Raw genomic sequence first — 6,000 nt, 5'->3', positions numbered from 1 at the left:
CTCTCTCTCTCCCCCTCTCTCTCTCTCTCTCATTTTCTCTCCTCCACTCATGCTTTTCCTTTTTTCTCTTAAAAATTCCTTTAAAACTTTACTTTGAAAACAATTGATTTCCCACATTTTATATTTGGTTTTCTTACTGAAAAAAAAAAGTAGTCTTAAAGGGTTTCCTAATGAGAAGCACATTTCTCCTTACTTTTGATCATTCCGTGAACTTACATATCATTTATAAGGCTTTTTGTTTATCTTCATAAGTGCTAAGGCAGAAANGTCCACTCATTCTATTAAAAAGTATTATTATTACTATTATAAATTTTTTTTTACTGTTTATTCATCCTTGAGATACAGAGTGTGAGTTGGGAAGGGGTAGGGCACTTAACCAAATGAGTCAGCCAGGCACCCCTATTATTATATTTTAATGCATATAACACTTCATTTAGCACTGCCTGGTTCAAATTATAGCTCTGGACCTTCTATGTAGGGTTAACTTTGAGCTCCACGTCTTCATTTTCTTTTCTTACAATGGGACTAATGATAGTATTTACCTGAACAGACTGTTTAAAGCTTAAGTGAGCTAATGGAGGTATAACACTTTGCAGATTCTAAAAACATGGAGATTTACAATCAATAATAGCCATTTGTCATTATTATTATATTTATTAAAATTATCATATATCCCAGACCTTGGAATAACTTAAGTATAGCTAAAGAAAAGGAACAAATTAATATATAAAATATAAAATGTTCCGTGGTGCAACAGAAATAAGCATTTTGTTACAGATTGATATTCAAAGGTTAGATGGACATGAAGTTGATCAATCATTGAAGACTAAGGAAACCTAAATCAAGATGATGAATTTTGTACAAGATCCTTAAGGAGGACATAGTTTTCACTGGTAGAATGTTGGTGTTAAGGACTGACCAAGAAGGCCGTCATTCAAGGAAAAGCCCCAAAGAAGAGAAAGTACCCAGGGAGCTGCTTGACTCCAGACCTCAGCCTTGAACAAGGCATGACACTGGGTATCAGCAGCAGGAGAATTTGATGTAAGGCCATAACTGTCCAGTAGAAAATACAACAGTTTTATCTTTTATTTAGACTACCTGTCTAGTATTTCATCCCAAGGTGAGATTTGCTCCCCTAGAATAAAGAAATACATGAAAAGAACTTCCTCCCTAGGAAGTTACATAGAGAAGACATTAAAGTATCATTTTGTAGGACAAGTAAAGTAAGAACAAATGTGGTGAGAATTCTAGATTCTAAACCTTGAGATTAGAGCTCTTATGAAAAGGAAGAGCCAGTGAAATTATTCTTGAAGCACTGAGAAGACTAAAGAGAGAACTAGAAAAAGGCAGGAGCCATGAAGTCTATTCCATGTCTGATCCTAACTTGCCCTACAACCTCAGGTTAGTAGCACACCCTCATTAGGTGCCAGTTTTCACCTCTGAAAGTGAAGATAATATATACTTCTACCATGATGAATCTACAACTATTTCATTTAGTCATGACCAGAGAACAAAGCAGAAGAGACCTTGGAATGAAGACTCTATACCCATTTCATAGGAAAGAGACCTCAAAACACATAGATTTAATTCTTGGATTATTTTTACAAATTGTGGGGCATGGATTTTAATTGAGTCACATTACATTCTGTAGGCAAAGAAATATAATAGAAAGTCAGAATTAGAATTATGGGGAGAGGTAAATGGATAAAGCTGCAAAAAAATGATACTATATTATAGGAAGATAGAAAAACAGCAGGAAAAAGCAAGTGAAGAGATAACATGAAGATTTAAAAGCTACTGTTGTATAACATTAATTTGGTATTGACTGAGGCTAGGATTTCTTTCTTTTTTTAATAAATGTTTATTTATTTTTGAGAGAGAGAGAAAATGCCTGAGTAGGGGAGGGGCAGAGAGACAGACGGAGACAGAGGGTGTGAAGAAGACACTGTGTTGACCCCAGAAAGCCTAAGGCAGGGCTCAAACTCATGAACCTCATGATCATGACCTGAGCTGAAGTTGGATGCTCAACTGAATGAGACACCAAAGCACCCCCAGTATTTTATTCTTTCTAATTTATAAGGTACTTTACCATATATAATCCTACTTCATCATCATATTAACCCTGTAAAGCAAAACTTATTACATGAATTTTGTTTTACTACTTGTTCAAATTCATGGAAGCTAGATCCTTGGGATTCCAAACTCGTAGCCCTCCTCAAGGGTGATCAGCAAGCACTGCAGGCTAAGAAATACTGTGCTGTGACTGAGCCCTATTTGTTGAAGATTTTTGCAGCAGTGTGAATGAAGCTAACTGAGAAAGTGGAGAAAAATTAAGTTTGCTGTTGCATTTATATGGTAACCAAGAGATCAATGTTTTGACAGAGTTAGGAATATGAAGCCACAAGGATAATAAAGTTCAGGAGATTTCTTGGGTCCTGGTTGAGACCTAGGTTATGTTAGTTTGGCATGCAGAGATTTGGCTTGTGAAATTGATCCCTGGTGCTAGTGGTGTTAACTCTAAGTTAGGTACTAACACTTAAGAGCCAAGAGATTTTACATACAAGTTTGAATTTCCAACGTCAAAAATTTTCAGATCTGTCACTTATTTGCTGGAAGCAGGCAGTATCTGGCTCTACTAACTATAACGGATCTCTAGTCTGTCCAAAGTTCTGACTATTTCCTATTGCTTCTATAAACCAACAACACTCTATACAGCCTAGAGTTAACAATACTGTGCTATACATATTTTTTTTCTAAGAGTGTAGATCTTTTGGTAAGTGTTCCTATTTAAAAATAAGAAGTAAAGAGATCAGGAGAACACTTTTTGAGGTAATGGAGAATATTTATAGCCTACGTTGTAGTAACAGTTTCACAGATATAGGCTTATTTTCAGACTCATCAAGCTGTATACATTAAATAAGTAAAGCTTTTTGTGTATCTATCATACCAAGTGCTCCTTAATGTTGACCTTCTTCATATATCTCTATTACCTTTCTAACCCTTGGGGGTTTATGGGTTTGCAATATTGGTTTAGAGCTGAGATTCTTGAAAACCATAAGTATACATTTTACCCTTTTTATACCATGAGTTTTCTAAAATATTACAAATGGGGAAAGATTTGGAAAGCGATATCCTGGGGTGCTGGATGGCTCAGTTGGTTAAGTGTCTGATTTTGGCTCAAGTCATGATTTCACAGTTTGTGAATTTGAACCCTGGGTTGGGGTCTGTGCTGATCGCTTGGAGACTGGAGTCTGCTTCAGAATATGTGTCTCCCTCTCTTCCTGTCCCTCCCCTACTGGTTTGTTTTTTTTCTCTCTCTCTCTCAAAAATAAACATTGAAATTTTTTTTAAAAAAGAAAAGCAACACACTAGCTAGGGGCAACCCCAAATTTATAAACAGAGAGAGAGAGGTTACAGAGAGGAAAAGGGCAGTGTTCTCTACCAAAGTCAGATAGTCAACTATGTCAAAGTCAGTAAAACAACTTTTCCATCTATGTCCTTTGAAAAAGTAGTGAGTTCACTAACATTCCAAACAATTTTATATACCAACCTTTAAGTATTATCTCACGGTAAATCACTTATTCAATTAATTGAAGGCAAAAAAAAAATCTAGGTAATTTTTTTTAAATGCTCATTTATTTATTTTGAGAAAGAGAGATAGAGAGCTAGTGGGGGAAGGGCAAAGAGAGCTGAAGAGAGAATCCCAAGCAGTCTCCCTGCATCAGCGCAGAGCCCAATGTGGAACTCAGTCCCATGAATCATGAAATCATGACCTGAGCTGAAATCAAGAGTCAGAAGCTTAACCAACTGCCCATCCAGGTGCTCCAAGCTAGGTAATTTTATTTAACTCATTTTATGTTCATATTCTTTCATACAGACTAAATTACAACATTTAAAAAGCATTAAATATTTTTATCTTATTTTAAATAGACAGTAGCCAGTTTACTGTAGTACAAAACACAGTAAAATGTATCTAGGGGTAGTAGACGCAAAGTTACCCCATTTGCCACAGCTCTAATGATTAAAACAAGATGAAGATTCCCTTCCATGTGACACACTTCCAAAAGTGATGATAGGCATGTGCTGCAGAAAGCCAAATGAATATAAGCACTGTCTAAAGTTACACTTACATTTCAAAGGGCCATCCATAACTAAATATTTCCTCCAAAAATAGTAAAGTGGACCCAAAAGGAAACAACATTTTCTATAAATATATATTTTTAATTATCCATTAGTTTTTTCATTAATTAATTTTAAAATTCCAGAATAATTAATGTACAGTTTATATTAGTTTCAGGTATATAATAGAGTGTCTATAAAATATTTTTATATTATTTTCCTTACCAGCTCTATAATAGTCTTTCTCAACTCTTACCTGGTACATTCATAAAAATAAATTACACAGTATACCAGTAACCACGTTAGTTTAGGACTTGAATTCATGACCCTGAGACCAAGGACTGAATTGAAATCAAGATTTGGACACTTAACCAACTAAGTCACCCAGTTGCCCCAACAAGTGTTTCTTATCCCCTATTTAACCCATCTTCCCACCTACCTCCCTAATTCCCCTCTGGTAACCATCAGTTTGTTCCCTACAGTTAAGAGTCTGTTTCTTGGCTTGACTCTCTCTCCCTTTTCCTCTCTCTCTTCTCTCTCTCTCTCTTTTTCTCTCTCTCTTTTCTATGCTCATTTGTTTTGTTTCTTAAATTCTATTCTCTTCTATTCTTCTAATTTCTCTAAATTGAGTGAAGTTATATGGTTTTGTCTTTCTCTTCTGACTTATTTGGATTACATAACACTCTCTAGCTCCATCCATGTCATTGCAAATGCCAAGATTTCGTTCTTTTTTAGGGCTGAATAATATTCCACTATGTATGGGGTGCCTGGGTGGCTCAGTCAATTCAGCGACTGACTTCAGCTCAGGTCATGATCTCATCGTTTGAGCCCGGGATCAGGCTCTGCACTGACAGTGTAGACCTTGTATGGGATTCTCTTTCTTTCTCTCTCCCTACCTCTCTCTCTCAAAATAAATAAACTTAAAAAAATATATTTCATTGTATATATACCACATCTTCTTTACCTATTTATCAGTTGATGGACACTTGGGCTGTTTCCATAGTTTGGCTATTGTGTACATAATGCTGCTTTAAGCATTGGGGTGCATATATACTTTTGAATTAGTTTTTTGGTATACTTTGGGTAAATACTTAATAGTGCAATTGCTAGATGGTGGGATAGTTTTAGTTTTAACTTTTTGAGGAATCTCCATAGTGTTTTCTAGAGTGGCTGCACCAATTTGCATTCCCACCAAAAGTGCAGAGGGTTCCCTACATCCTCACCAACACCTGTTCTTTCTTGTGATGTTGATTTTAGCCATTCTGACAGGTGTGCGGTGATATCTCATTATAGTTTTGATTTACATTTCTCTGATGATCAGTAACATTGAGCATCTTTGAATGTGTCTGTTGGCCATCTGTATGTCTTCTTTGGAAAAATATTCATTTCTTCTGCCCATTTTTTAAATTGGATTATTGTTTCTTTGGGTGTTGAGTTTATAAGTTCTTTATAGATTTTGGGTACTAACCCTTTATCAGAGAGTTTTGTGTTTCCCTTTATTTCTGATAAGAAATCAGACTGAAAGTTGAATTAAATCTCAAGACCATACAATTATTTAGCTGCTCTTTCCAGATTCCCATTTCAGTAACTTTCCTAGTATAATCCATTGCAAAATTAGTCTCAATGTCCTACATCTTTTTTTTGAATTCATGTTCACTGTTTCCTTATATCCTATCATAAGAAACACTGTGACAAAAATATGATGTAGAAAAGAATTACTAGGAGTTTTTCCTAGTGTACCCTCCAGGTTTATCTCTGCCATGCACTGCTTTTGAGCTATTTTATAACTTCATAAGTTATATGATACTAATAGAAATGCAAATTGTATCTGGGGGATATGCACTTGACTACTGTCCTGTGGATATTGACCAGTTTTGCATC

This window comes from Crocuta crocuta, unplaced genomic scaffold (genome assembly GCF_008692635.1).
Source record: "Crocuta crocuta isolate KB4526 unplaced genomic scaffold, BGI_CrCroc_1.0 scaffold174, whole genome shotgun sequence".
Lineage (NCBI taxonomy): Eukaryota > Metazoa > Chordata > Mammalia > Carnivora > Hyaenidae > Crocuta > Crocuta crocuta.
Note: the sequence above shows the minus strand (reverse complement) of the source record.